The following is a 14,901-nucleotide window of genomic DNA, read 5'->3' on the forward strand; positions in this document are numbered from 1 at the left end:
ATTTGTGCACTCCGGCCGTTCCCCTCCGCCCGCCTGGGTTGTCGAGAACCATCCATTTCCACCTGGCTCATCCGGAGAAACCTGGAGGGGCGCCAGGAGGCGCCCGTTAGAGGGGGGGGGGGTCCTGTCATAGCTAGCCGCTATGCCCCCCTGAGCCTCATGTTACCCAGTGTTTCCACCCTCCCTTATGTCTCCTGGCTGCCCTCTGTCTGTCATTGTGTTTTTTGTGTTCAAGGCTGGCTTCCTTGGTACCTGCGGTACTTGCGGCTGATCACCGGCACACCTGCATTCCATTATTCATCAGTCTCCACCGTTCTTATACCAGGCACCTCCACACCACCGACGCCAGATCGTCCCCGTACATGAGTACGCCACATTCGCTACGGCCAATAGTAAGTCACGATTAAAAGTATTATCTTCTTGCATATCTGTGATTCTGATCTCCCTCTGCCTCAGACACGTTCGCTGCTGGTGATCACCGCTCCAGACCACTCTACACCTTTGGCTTCACCAGTCCACCGCCTGTCCAGCTACCATCTCTACACTCGTCAGTCCTGAGCCGGCAGCCTCGTCTCCATTCGGAGTGCCACCAGTTTTCGTCCCCGACCCGGTCCAGTTGAGTTCCCGAGGCGGCCGTCAACTACGCCGAACTTCTCACTACCCATCTACTTTCTGATCAATAAAGACTGTGGTCAACTTACCGAACTCTGTCCCGTGTGTTCTGTGTTTGGGTCCTAAAACCTGGGTTTACGATATTACCATGTAATCAGCTGTGCTGTTGCCAAGAGTTTAACAAAATGTATGTCTTCCTAAAGAGTCTCCTCGTAACCTACCACTGACAATGTACAGACGTATAGGAAGTTAAATCCAATTATATGAATATTACCTAGTACTTTATGTACTGTAGTCAGGTAAGGAGCCAACGCATGTGTTCAGGTCCACACAGATTAGTACACTTCCCTGAGCCTGGAAGCTGCAGATTTGCTCATGGAAAAGGGGGAAGATATCTTCAAAGTTGTATAATGTTTTTTTTTTTAAACATTAGTGGTCTTTATAGAACTTGAAACTAGCAATTGGCTCATCAGTCTAACCATGGTACATATGAGACTGAGCAGGTGTTTGACCTCTCCCAGGTCTGCAGTGCTGCCAGGGCTGGTTGGTGTCATCAGTGCATCAACGTAGCTCCTCTGCTCTGGATGCTGGGCGTGGTGTTTGGCTGGACTAGCAGAATGTGGTGCAGGGTGAGGCCTGGTGAATATGGGCGGGGTGGTTCTTTGACACAGGATGTGGAATAAGTCTCTGAGGTTGTGACAGCTGCAGGCTGGCTGCATGGAGGCTGGTTCATTTGCTGGTCTATTTGCTGGTGGTTCAATGTCTTTGCAAAGGTGCAGACAGCATCCTGCGGAGGTGGACATGGTCTTAGAGACTGTGAATGTTGTGGGTAGGGTGGTGGGCCAGGTGGACATTTGGGATGAGGGCACATCCACGGGAGGTTAGGGCTGCTCGATTATGGCAAAAAGCATAACAATCACAATCACATAATCATTGATTTTGGTCAAGATCACGATTATTTAACATGATTACTCATTGACTTAGGAAACATCATTCCTTTATTGAAAAATGTGTCTTTTTAGGGCTGAGCAGAATGCTTTGAAGCTTCTACCATTGCCATGGTAATCAACGTCCAAATCAGTACTCAAATGCTTCATTTAAAAAAAAACTATATATGCATTACCAAAAATCCCAAATAGCCCATGAAATAAGAAATAGAAATCCAACATTAACATTAAAAACTCTTCAGTGTTCAACCAAATTGCATATTAAGAAGTTATTTCTGTGAAAAAACATCCCTTCATGCCTTAAAATGGCTTAAATGTAACCTATACCTTTGCCTTCATTTAGTATGTGTGGATCTATGAATATGCAAATAGTCCCCGTCTCTGGTCTGGGGGTTGTTCGCATCCCACAACTAAACAATACTCTTGCGTCTTGGTAGTTGCTTTTGCCATCTGTAACTGTCATCTGTAGCTATGGCAATCTGTACCTCGTGAATTAGCTCTCTACCTGTGTGCTGTTGGTGCACCCAAGGTAGTTGCATATTCATGGTTTGCAAAAAGATAGAGATACTGAGACTATGAATGTTTACCAACTTACGTGGCCTGCATGAATCCTTGTTTCTGTCAGCAACATGGTTGAAGCCTCTTTACTGTGGTAAAGCTGAAATAATGCTTGAAGAAGAGCCAAGCACATACAATACATTTAATATTTTCTAGAAAAAAACCCCATTAAAAAACAGAATTTGTATTTATTTTTTTAAATGGAGTGGGTCTTTAAAGATTGCTTTGAAGTACTCATGGAATCAATTAGCCTGACACCTTCTGGTTGGCTGGTCGATTGGTTGGTCGATATGCTCTTGTCTGACTAAATTCTTATTGGTCGGACAATCGCTGGTGTTACCATGACTTTTATAAGGAGAAAGCCATTTTTAATCCATTATTTTCGGGCACGGGAGGGACATTGGCAGACCTGATGTATTTTATTTTTGAGTTATAGGTTATATTGTGTTAGAAATAAAATTGATTATGAATAAAAATAATATTCAAATAAATTTTGCTCAACAAATGTGTTTCTGTTTTAATAATCGTATGCTTTAATAGACTATAAGACTTACAAGACAAAACGACCCCGTCTTCACAAATTTGAATTTCCCCAACCTAATGGAGACTGCTAATAACTTACTAAACATTTTCGGTTCCAAACTAATTAACACCATGTCAAAGAACCAACACAAATCGCTCCATTGGCTCCCAGCCTCAGAGGACAGAAGAGCTGAGTAGATTAAGTCTATTTTTGATGTGTGTGTGTGCGCATTTCACTATGGACTGCTGTCTTAATGAGGGCCAGTAATGGTTCAAGCTCAATGATGAATCAATACCGGCTGTCTGTGACCCAACTTTAAACTTGAAAGCTTGAAAATTCTGCCATGTTTTATGTTTTAGTGTTTTTTTGTAGGTTAGCCTGTTGAACTTGGCATAGCATGTTTCGCGGCTAATGTGGCTACTCCCACATGCTGGGGCGATGCTGGACTAATGTAATATTGAGAGACAGCCAAGAAAAACTGTGTGAACGTTAAAGTTGGAGTGCGGAACTTTTGTCTCCCCTTCTGGCAGTGAGAGTAATTACACAAACACTGTTGACGCCTGCTTATGATTTATGCCTAGAATGAGCTTGCCCCAGGCTCGTGTTCAGAAATACAAAAATAAGGAGAAATTTCCACAGTTCCAAGACAATAATCTATTATTTAGGTAGAGTAATAGCTACGTAGCCTACTCCAAATATTTTACCAACCTGTCCAAGCGCAGTCACGTGACATCTGTGTCTGCCCTCAGTCACTTCTCTCAGCGCTCTCCAACAAGGAACAGATAAAGCCACACCAATGGTTAACCATGTTTGTCCTCATCGTCGATCACTTTCTTTTTTTGACAGTAATCCTTCCTCTGAACGCCAAGTTTCTTTTTTATCTGGAGCATCAGACACCTTTCTTGGACGCTTCTTAGGTTTTACTCGTAGTTGCTGTAGCCTACATTGTAGCTACAGTTGCTCCAGAGCCATGTAGAGAGAGAGTTGCATCATCTCCGTTCAATTTCAAGTCAAGTGGCTTCATTGGCATGACTGCATACAATACAATGTTGCTGAAGAATATTAACACAAACTATACAATCATAATAAACAAACAATCCTCAATAATAAACATTCTCTCCAATGTACAGCAATGCCTGTGGCCATGAAACTCTTTAACTCCTCCCTCTAAGTGTTAGTCTGCATGACCCTAAGTCATTAAACTGGACACTGATCATTACATCTCTGCAATACTTGACATAATTGTGCAATATTTTAGTTTTCCCTATTTATTGATATTGATATTACTCATACCTCTATTACTGCTGTGCAATATCCACCATCTCATAATAATCTTAATAGGCGACACTTAACTTGACAGTACATACACTACTACTTATTACTTATATTATTACATTGTATTATTATACCGTATTATTATCATCATCATCAACCGGTAAACCCACTTTGTACTTCACACTTATTTTATACTTATACCCACTTGGTACTTAATTTATTTTCTGACCTGTATTATAGTGTATTGTATTCTATTTTTTGCTAGTACTTTTTCCTGTGTGCACTGACGTAAAGGTGAGCTGCTGTAACAAAGAGTTTCCCTTCGGGGATCAATAAAGTATTTCTGATTCTGAAAGACTAGAAAGGCGCTATATAAGTACAGTCCATTTACCATTTATGATGTGCAATAAACAAGGTGTATAGAAGTTGGATATCACATACTAATGTGTATTAACTGTTACATGATATATTGTAAAAGACATGCCCTTAGGGAGAATTTAAAATATTTTTCACAAAATTTAAACTTTGTCCAGTGAAATTAAATAGTGAATATTTTAAAGATATGTAATTACTTAAACAGGCATTTCAAAAGTTGAAAATGATCAATGTGATTGCTAATTGAAATAAGAAAGAAGGCTAAAAAGCTTTTCAAGTAGTATTTGTTTTCAAAAGCTACAACAGACAGGATGAACATGGTATTTACTGGCTGCATTAGGTAACCTAAAGAACTTGAGCTGTTTTCAAAGGAGTAGCCTACTGTTGCACTAAAATTGAAAAGTGCTCTACATAACAAAATGAAATGGCATACAAGACTGGGGTAAAACACTAAAGGTCATGCATTAACTGAAGAAGAAAGTAAGATAGTAAGTAAATATGGTAAATTAAAGTATTTTGTATATGTCTGTACTAAAGCCTACATACTATTATACATAAATTCAACCCATGGAGCATTTTGCTCTGTGCAATAAAAAAATTAAATAATGGCTTAATTGACTTTGTTACAATAAGCAAATTACTTTTAGCCTTGAGAACGTAGGAATACCCTCCTTAGATGCTACGTAATGCCACCGCATTACCAATGTTGGGAATCTGCAGCTGTTAAGTATAAGTAGCGCTACCTATTTCTAGACCACTTAAATGCTACATGCAGAAATGGAATGTGATGTAGTGACTATGTTCCTACCTAGTTGCGACGAAGAGTGGGACCTTCATACATTTCACCAGGGTAAATGGTATATGACAGTATTTGTGAGAAAAAAAACAAAAGCTGAGCTGCTGGTGATATAAGTCATTGTAGCATGTATGACATTGGCTAGCCTATAATGCAGTGTGTCTAATATGCAATTTGCATAAAAGCACCTGTTGACACAATCTGGGAGAAATATCGCCCTGCAGAGCCGGAGGGTTTCTATTTTAACTAGTGCAGCTTTTCTTTTTTAAGAGCCAATATGATCGATCCACCAAAAAGAGGAGCGTCTGTATTTTTGACGGTATTAAAAATCATACTTTCGGGATTTCTTAATACCCTGGTATACTGTAATAACTTGATACTGCCCAAGCCTACTATAGAGACCAACACTGTTTCTTGTACCAGGCTGTTGTTGGGACTCCACAGATGAATTAATTCATTTGGGTGATTGAACTTTTGTTAGGAGACTGCATTCTATTTTGTCCCACAATCCTGAGAGCCATTGAACGCTGCATTGGCCAGTCTGACCTGTGACCTGGATGTAAGTCAAAAGAAAGGTCAGCAATGCTTTGTTCTGTCTCTCTTTCTCCTGGAATCTTTCACTGCGGTGGACAGCCCATGATGGCATCCTCTCAGCGTGCCCTGCTCACCAGCAGACACCCACCTGAACTCTCTCCTCTTGGCTTCGCTGTGTAATCTGCTCGAAGCAGACACGCAGCAGAACCGAAGTCTCCTGATCTACCAAAGCGCTGAATATTAGATCTCTGCAACAAAGTTTAGCGCAAACTGCTGCCACGCACAAATCCTGCCAGCTAACTTCCCATGCTAACAGGAGCACGAAGCAAGTTAATGCTGTGCGGTTAACTCTCTAAGGATAACCACAGACGGCGCGACCAGCTTCCTCCGATCTCTACATGCAGACACTGCACAGCAAAAGACGTTTCCACAGCGGAACCACAATTCTTCCCAGCTTAGCTTGTCTACAACAGACTGACCGCAAGCTAACAACAACGCCCAAAGCAACCTCTCTTTCCCTCCCATGGACGGTAATGTAACAATTAGGCATAGCTTAGAGTAACAGTGTACTTGGCTAAGCACAGGACTGTTTAGTTAATGATGTTCATATACTGATGTGTTTTTCTGAGGTGTTGTTGTGACATGTTTATCTGTTAGCTTAATTTAGTAGCCACACGCTAAGTTGATGTTAGTTATGTTATGCTCCATACAGACAGAGTCTTTGCAGGCTAACTAACTCCTTTTAACTTGGCACTGTTATCCTAAACAGACCACACACATACACCTCTAGTTTGGCCCTTAAAGACAACTACACACGGCAGAGAGTAACTTTAAAGCTCCCAGTTCACATGTTTCTTTGTTTCTGACCACATGGGTTCATGCTCGTGCATGCAAGACATACAGAGGCAGAACAAAGAAACGTACACACACACCACACACCCTTTGTTCAGTAGTCTAGTGTATTTAGAGTTAATCTTCATATTGTGTTTTTGCATTGTTTATCTTTTTAAATAAATGCTTGTGTATAATTATGCTGGTTTCTTTAATGTTGCACAAGAGTGAGTAATTTGCCAACCTCTTGTGTTGTTGAAGGCCAAATCCTTCAATCTGCCCACCATTGAGTCTGGTTCTGTCCAAGGTTTCTGCCTGTTAAAAGGAAGTTTTTTCTTGCCACTGTCACCAAATGCTTGCTCATGGTGAGATTTGTTGGGTCTCTGTAATTAATATTATAAAGAGTACAGCCTAGCTCTATACGCTATATAGGAAAAGCACAATGAGATAACTTCTGTTATGAATTGGCGCTATATAAATAAAATTGAATTGAATTGAACGTCCTTTTGGAGCCAGCCTCAAGTGGCCATTCGATGAACTGCAGTTTTTGGAACTAATGGGTTGGCCTCATTTTTCAGCATTGGAGGTTGCCGCTTGATGTTAGTGCAGGGATGTATTGGGCCTCGCCTAGCCTTACCATGTGTGAGGGACAAGACAGGCCTACCTGGAAAGGCCAAAGCCTTCACTAAGAGGCTTGACTGTATAACAAAGAACAGTAGGAATAGGAAGGTGCCAAGCCGATACAACCGTTAATTCACACCTGAATGTGAAAGTGAGATGAGATCTCATTTGAACCCAACGAGAGATCTCAGTTGAATCTAAACAATGGACTCCTATTGGGTGAGATGCGCAAGACAGCGCATGAAATCTCGGCGCACAGCTATGACGACAACGACTCTATAAATTAGCGTCGAGGGTCAGAGTTGGAAAAGTGCTCCTCTAACATGTAGCAATGCTTGGCCTTTTTGTCTGCTGAAAACGACAGAAGGAGAGAGAAGAGAAACGAGAAAGCACAAAACTACGGGAGAGAGAAGATGTTGAGTTAGTAACATGCAGTAATGGGATAAAAATGCATACAGATGGAGAGGGAGAGAAGGAGAGAGGAAAGAGGCGCATCATGGGAAGTCTCCCGGCAGTCTAGGCCTATTGCAGCATAACTAAGGGATGGTTCAGGACTCACCCAAGCCAGCCCTAACTATAAGCTTTATCAAAGAGGAAAGTCTTAATCCTACTCTTAAATGTGGACATGGTGTCTGCCTCCTGAACCCAAACTGGGATCTGATTCCACAGGAGAGGAGCTTGATAACTGAAGGCTCTGGCTCCCATTCTACTTTTGTCGTATGTGTGTTAAATGCAGAAACACATGGAACAGAGCTGGGTATAGTTGGAACGATCTTTATTGTGCAGATAGTTATTGGTGTACGAAGTTTTCGGCATGGTCCGTGGCCGCCCCGAGGACTCGACCGGACCGGGTCGGGGATGAGACTGGTGGAGCTCCGGACGAAGACAAGGGGAGCTGGTTCTGGACTGGCAAGCATAGGGAGAAGGGCTGGGCTGGCCAGGCAGTGAACCCGTGAAGCCTGGCGTTTAGTTTGGGAAGGCGGCTGGCTGTGGAGGCGAGGTTTGCCGGATGGCGAGGGTGACGTGGCAGTTGCCGTGGTATCGATGTCCAGAAGATCCAAGGGCTGACTGAGACTATGATCACCGGCAGAGCGTGAGTCTGTGACAGAGATAACTGGAGTTACTATCAAGGCAGAAACAAAGAACACTTTACACTTTTCTTACTTGACGTTGGGGCCGTTACGAGGTGTGCGTACACATGTATGGAGGACGATCTGACGTCGGTAGTGTGGAAGAGCCCGGTAGATAAGCAGTGTAGATTGAAGTGATTGAAGTCAGGTGTGCCGGTGATCAGCAGCAGACAGGAGATCGGGAAGCCAGACCAGAACACAGACACACACACACATATGCATACACAACAACGGACAGGGGCCAGCCAGGAAACACAAGGAAGGGAAAAAAACACTAGATTACACAAGGATCAGGGGACATAGTGGCTCACTATGACAACTTTTGGAGACTCTAGGAACCACAAGTAACCCTGCAAGTAATCTGGGAGAGCAGTGTTCTAGTCAGTTAATAAGGTATTATGAGCTCTTTAAGATACGATGGTGCCAGACCACTAAGAGCTTTGTAGGTGAGGAGAAGGATTTTAAATTCTATTCTGGATTTTACAGGGCGCCAGTGCAGAGAAGCGAATATTGGAGAAATATGATCTCTTTTCAGTTCTTGTCAGTACAAGTGCCGCAACATTCTGGATCAACTGGAGAGTCTTAAGGGACTTATTCGGGCAGCTGGATAATAAGGAATTGCAGTAGTCCAGCCTAGAAGTAACAAATGGTTGCACTAATTTTTAGGCATCATTTTGAGACAGGATGTGCCTGATTTTTGCAATGTTAGGTGAAAAAAAGGCAGTCCTTGAAGTTAGTTTCTTGTGGGTGATAAATCTTGATCAAAAATAACTCAGAGGTTCCTTATGGTGCTGCTGGAGTCCAGGACAATGCCATCTAGATTAAATATATCTTTAGATAATGTGTCTCGTTTGGGACCAAGTACAATAGCTTGTGTTTTGTCAGAGTTTAACATCAGACAGTTGCATCAGAAAGTCATCCAGGTCTTTATGTCCTTAAGGCATGCTTGAAGTTTAGTTAACTGGTTAGTTTTATCTGGCTTGATTGATAGATATAATTGGGTATCATCTGCATAGCAATGAAAGTTTATGTAGTGTTTCCTGATTATATTGCCTAAAGGAAGCATATATAAGGTGAATAGAATCGGTCCAAGCACAGAACCTTGTAGAACTCCATGACTAACTTTGGCGTGCACGGAGGACTCACCGTTGACATGTACAAACTGAGATCGATCAATGGATTTTAATGCTTTTATTTAAACTTTGTCTCTCAAAGACATTTTCACTCTCTCTCTGTCACACCCACACACACACAAGGAGGGGGGAGAGGATCACTAAAGTTAATGTTGAGTCGGTCGGTGTGTACATATGCAAAGACAGTGTTGGACTCCATAGTTTTCTCTGGGCCCCCGGCCAAACCTGACCAGTGATGACATGTTTAGCCGCATGTCTACATTCCGCCGCTGGCTGTCAAGGTGGTGTCCAGCAAACAATGTGGGCTTTGTAGATAATTGGCGGAAGACCTGGTCTGATTAGGACAGACAGCATGCATCCCACTTTGGATGGAGCAGCTCTCATATCTAGAAATCTGGCCGAGGTTATTAGTGGACCAAAACCATGAGTTGAGACCAGGAGACAGAGTTGCAGTCCTATACGCTTCTCTGAGCTTCCAGAGCAGTTACCCACCCAAAACTCCTTAGTGACGGTCTCTGTCTCCCGACCACTTAAATTCATGAAACCAAAAGTTAACAGAAGAAGAGTTATACATAAAAACCTAAACAAATATGAAATAGCACAGCAAAATAGGAGAATTAAATGTGGACTCTTAAATATCGGATCTCTGTCATCTAAAGCTGTACTAGTGAATGATTTAATATCAGAGTATCATATTGACTTATTTTGTCTTACTGAAACCTGGCTGGGTCATGAAGAATATAATAGCCTAAATTAATCCACTCTGCCTAGTCATATTAATAATCACATTCCTTGAGGCGCCGGCCGAGGAGGTGGAGTTGCAGCCATCTTAGCCTATTAAACAACCCTAAACCTTAACTAAATTATAACTAATTCGAAAGCCTTGTTCTTAGTCTTTCACACCCAACCTGGAAAACACAACAGCCAATTCTATTTGTTATAGTGAACAGCGTTCCTGAATTCTCAGGGAGATAAAATAGTTTTTATCAAGTTTAGTCTTTCTTGATAAAGTAATTATTGTAAGAGAGGGATAAACAATACTTTCTGTCACTTTTTAATTGACGGATGATGGATGGTGACCTTTGACCTTTGATTAAATAGGTCCTCCCTCAATCCCTCCGGAAGTGCGTGGCGTTATGCGTGGACCAATGAGTGTGAAGCAGGCGTGGTTAGCAGGAGCCAATGAGCGTGAAGCATGCGTGGTGAGCAGGAGTGAATGGGAGTAAAGTAGGCGTGGGAATGAAAAACACTGAAAATGAAATATGATTAAATAATTCAATCATTTAAGTGAAATCAATAGTATCAAAAGTATAAAAATAATTGACAAATTTGCCATCTGTAAAATCTAATCTTTCAGGAGCAAATGATACGTTCTTCTCTGTTGTCTGTCTGGTGCAGAGTGAGGTATGAATGAATTGGAAAGATGTGGGAGGGTAGGCGGAGTTTGCGTGAACCAATGGGAAAATAGGTTAGGAGGAGCTTGCGTGAGGCAATGATTTTGTGAAAATGTGAACTAAAAAATAAATGATTAAAGTTTTGAAGCTGAATAAATGTCCAGATATCCGTTGATGAATGTCTACATGCAGCATCTCTTGCAACTTCTGTGCAGATTGTGTGAAGACCAAGGAATGAGGGCATCAGATTGCCTCTGTAATACCATCACCCTTAAAGACACTTTGAAATTGGCGTGTAAAACTCCTCACACGCAGGGTAAATAAAAACCATACGGATGCCTAAGGCATTTCTCAATCATCTATACATCCTTTGTCCCTAAAAGGATCAATGTTTTACTGCTCTTTCTGAAGGCCCGTTGTGTGAAGACAGACCAAGGAATGTCTCTTTTATGGCCTTAAGCCATATTGAATGCGTGTCAGCCAGACAACACTTTCAAACACACTTTGTACAAAATAAGATAAATTACCCATACAATCTGGAACCTGGGAACCTCTACTCACTCTTATGTTGAAAAAAGATTACACTTTAAAGTTTCACAATATCATAAGGGGAAATTACAATTAGTGTCTTTAACACTGAGCCTGATGTCAAATGTACTTGAAGTTTCTGTGTGAAGCTCCGTGTTGGAGGTCTGGATAATAAACATCTCAAATTACAAGAAAGTAAAATAAATGTTAAATCTCAGAGGCTAATCTCTGCATCAAACACACACACACACACACACACACACAGGGGAACCAGAGAAGGTCAAGAGGTCAACCCTTGTTTTCATACAGGACCTTATAAAGACAGGGGTACCTAGTGACGTAGACAGATAACAAAGGGAGACGCAGAGAACAGGACTTCTGAATCTGACAACGGAAAATGGCCCAAGCATCCGGTAAATTACCAATATCTTTAAAACTATATTTTACGCGTTTAAACCTTTAGGCCGAAACATAGGGACTTTTTTCATTCTTTGCAGTGACTCTAAACAGAGGGCTGAACCTTCAAGCAGAAGAGTCTGGTAAGTATAGGTCTACATTATGTATTTTTAATACAGAAATATTTAAAAGACTTTTATTTCCTACCGTGATTATAAATTATATCTTTCACAGTCATCAACTGATACCTCAACATCCGAGACCTCATCTGATACTGAATCCTCATCTGTGCTTTCAGAGGACGTGGTATTACCCGGTGAGTTGCTACATTTATTTATTTTTTTTTACCATTTTTTGTTTTTTACCTAAAACTTACACAGAATATTTATCAAAAACTTTTTTTCTCATGCTAGATCTGTGGGGCGATTTGGACCAATATTTCCAAGAAGGGTTATCGCCATCATTACAGCCACAGGATGACACAACCGGGCATGCCTCAGGCGGTCAAAACATTAAACATTCTCTAGAGGCAGTCCGGTTAACCGGAGGAGATCCAGGGGATGTGATACCGCATCAAAATTTTGAAGAACAACCACCATTTCACCAGGAGTCTGTCTCAACCACTAATCAACCGCTGATGACTGCGGAGAGGTCTAGGCCTCAACCAGTGGACAAAGATCCAGGATTCTCATCGGGTCGCAACCACAGGAGAAACAGTTCCAGTTCTGAGAATCCACACCTGAGATCCCGCGGGAATTCCAGCGAAGGATTTCCATCGGCACGCTGTAAGTCTATTTGCTTTTTTAAATTGTTTTACAGTGCATTGTGAGACGATTCAATCACGCCGTATAAATGTAATAATTACCCAGAAGGGAACACAATGTACCTTCCTTTTCTCTCATTTTACATCATAAGCACGGAAGGTTTTGTATGTGTGAAATTAAATAGGTTGTGCTTTAAAATGTAATTTTCTACATAGCTGAGTCTCATAAGGTATATTTGACTGTGTGCTGTTATAAGCTATTAATGGCGTTGGTTGAGTTATAGTGTTTCTCATAAGTATTATCATGGTGTTTATATATAAAGAGATAAGTTGTATGTGTGAAATTAAATAGGTTGTGCTTTGAAATGTAATTTTCTACAAAGCTGAGTCTCATAAGGTATATTTGACTGTGTGTTGTTATAAGCTATTAATGGCGTTGGTTGAGTTATAGTATTATCTTGGTTTTTTAATATATGAAAAAGATGCTATAAATATGACATTCTGGGGTTTTTGCATTTGTTATTCTCATCAGTCTCTCTTAAAGTAAAAACAGCTGTTTTTGGCCCTTACCCTTGTCTTCACAACAAGTTGTGACACTCTCTCTCTCTCTCTCTCTCTCTCTCACACAGACTCTCTCACACACACACAGACACACAGACTCTCTCTCACTCACACACACACACACACACACACACACACGGTCTGGCTGTCTGTTTACATACCTTAAGGGGCTGTTGTATTTATGAGATCTGCCCGTTTATGAAGTTAATGTTTTCTTTTTTGTTTCTTTCTTTCTTTTTTCTCTCCAGCAAACAGACCCAGGTCCAGACCATCCGAGGCCCTCAGTGTTGCAGAACTACATGCCAGCAATTGGATCTGATGTCTAGAGCCTTTTGGCTCACCTGTCAGAAGTTAGGTGTACAAAGTGACAATTTGTAAACTGTTTCAGACTGTGATTTTTATCATCTGTATAAATTGCAATGATCTTGATTTAAGGTTTTTAAAAGCGTTGGATTTTTATTAGGTCATGGATCAACACACAGTAGTAGCTATTGAATTGTTAAAGAGTTTAGCAGACTCAGTAGCACAAAATCTTCAGAATGAGTCGGGTTTTCAAAATGATTTAACTGAAAATGATTTGAATGAAAACGACACAGCCACTACATCTAACAGCTCCAAACAGCCGGTAGATCCTCTCCTTGCTTTAAATCAAGCTCTCGCTAACCTTGAACAGTTAGAGAATGAATCATCAACAAACGAGACAATCAGAATAAATAATGTCCAGCTCGAACAAAGTCCCACTTTATCAGACCCTCAGACACCCCCAAACTATATCGATCTCAGCATACCCAGTCCTCCTGTGCAGCAAGGAGGTGCTCATATTTCACCACAACCAAGCGTTGTGTAGCAAAGCCGATTTGCAAATTATCAAATCAGACAGTTGTTAAACTTTCCACCCCCTCTTAACGCAGATGGAATAGTGGACTACGGCGTTTATTACAACACAACTTTGCAACAAGCAGATGCATTGCTACAGCAAGCATTAGCATACGTGACTCCTCAAGATGCGGTACAGTTAGAGCTGTGCGGGCAAAATCTCCATAGTAACGTCTCGGTCGTCTTATCTAATGACGAGCTCCCCAGCCTAGCCGACTTTGAAAGGCTCTTACTTCGTGTTGTGCAGTGTAACTGGGCCGTTATGGCCGATGGTCAGCTAGAACTTATCGTAGAAGTGATCCAGAACCCTAGGGGTGGGGGGAAACGAATTCTTGGGAAAATGCTAGACAGTGAAATCATTAAAAAAAAAAAAAAAAAAGGACGTTTTCGGTACATCGTCCAGAACAGAGAGAATCAACTATGTTTTGCCATCTGTCTGGCTCATCTGTTACATCCCGATATCAGCGATAGAGAAGCCCTCGAACGCAGTAGACAGCTTCAAAATGAAGTAGGGTTAGACGATCAGACCGCTGTATCCTTTAGCGACATCCCAAAATTTGAAACCGCGTTGGACTGTAAAATTGTAGTGTTTTACAGAACCGAGGAAGACAGGGCTCTATGCAAATTCTTGACAGATAGCCCAAGACGGAGTAAAAAACTGATTTTGTTTCTCTTCCAAAATCACTACTATGCGGTTAAAAATCTCAAAGCCTTTCTAGGTTCGCCTTATGTTTGTGAACACTGCTTTACAGGTTTTAACACCGTGTTAGGCCATACTTGCGAAGCTCGTTGCACTGTATGCTTCGACCCCAGTTGTACACAGAGACTGTGTCAACCTGTTGTTTGTGACCAATGCAACAGAACATGTCGCTCGCCTTTCTGTTTGACCAAACACAAAGAACCTACAGAGAGATCGAGAAGTCAAACATATGCCAGCGTTTGTGCCTTGTACAAAAAATGTACCAAATGTGCAAGGCTGTACTACTGTGCTATGAACGGTAATGGTAAACAACACAAATGTCAGACTGCGAAATGTAAAATTTGCGGT

General features: G+C 41.6%; 2 long non-coding RNA genes across 3 annotated transcripts; one reads left to right on the forward strand and one right to left on the reverse strand.

Annotated features, from left to right (window-relative positions):
• Window positions 1-7,830: 7,830 nt before the first annotated feature.
• On the reverse strand, window positions 7,831-13,239 carry LOC122878833. The gene is made up of 3 exons (XR_006378546.1): window positions 13,139-13,239; window positions 8,269-8,286; window positions 7,831-8,171 (listed from the first exon to the last, which is right to left on the reverse strand). It is a non-coding gene; the product is annotated as an uncharacterized LOC122878833 (long non-coding RNA).
• LOC122878832 lies at window positions 11,335-13,306 on the forward strand. 2 transcript variants are annotated; one of them, XR_006378545.1, is made up of 4 exons: window positions 11,335-11,796; window positions 11,888-11,969; window positions 12,067-12,438; window positions 13,226-13,306. It is a non-coding gene; the product is annotated as an uncharacterized LOC122878832 (long non-coding RNA). The 2 variants fall into 2 exon arrangements; XR_006378544.1 differs by having other exon boundaries at window positions 11,335-11,969.
• Window positions 13,307-14,901: the final 1,595 nt, after the last annotated feature.

Source organism: Siniperca chuatsi, linkage group LG7, assembly GCF_020085105.1.
Source record: "Siniperca chuatsi isolate FFG_IHB_CAS linkage group LG7, ASM2008510v1, whole genome shotgun sequence".
NCBI lineage: Eukaryota > Metazoa > Chordata > Actinopteri > Centrarchiformes > Sinipercidae > Siniperca > Siniperca chuatsi.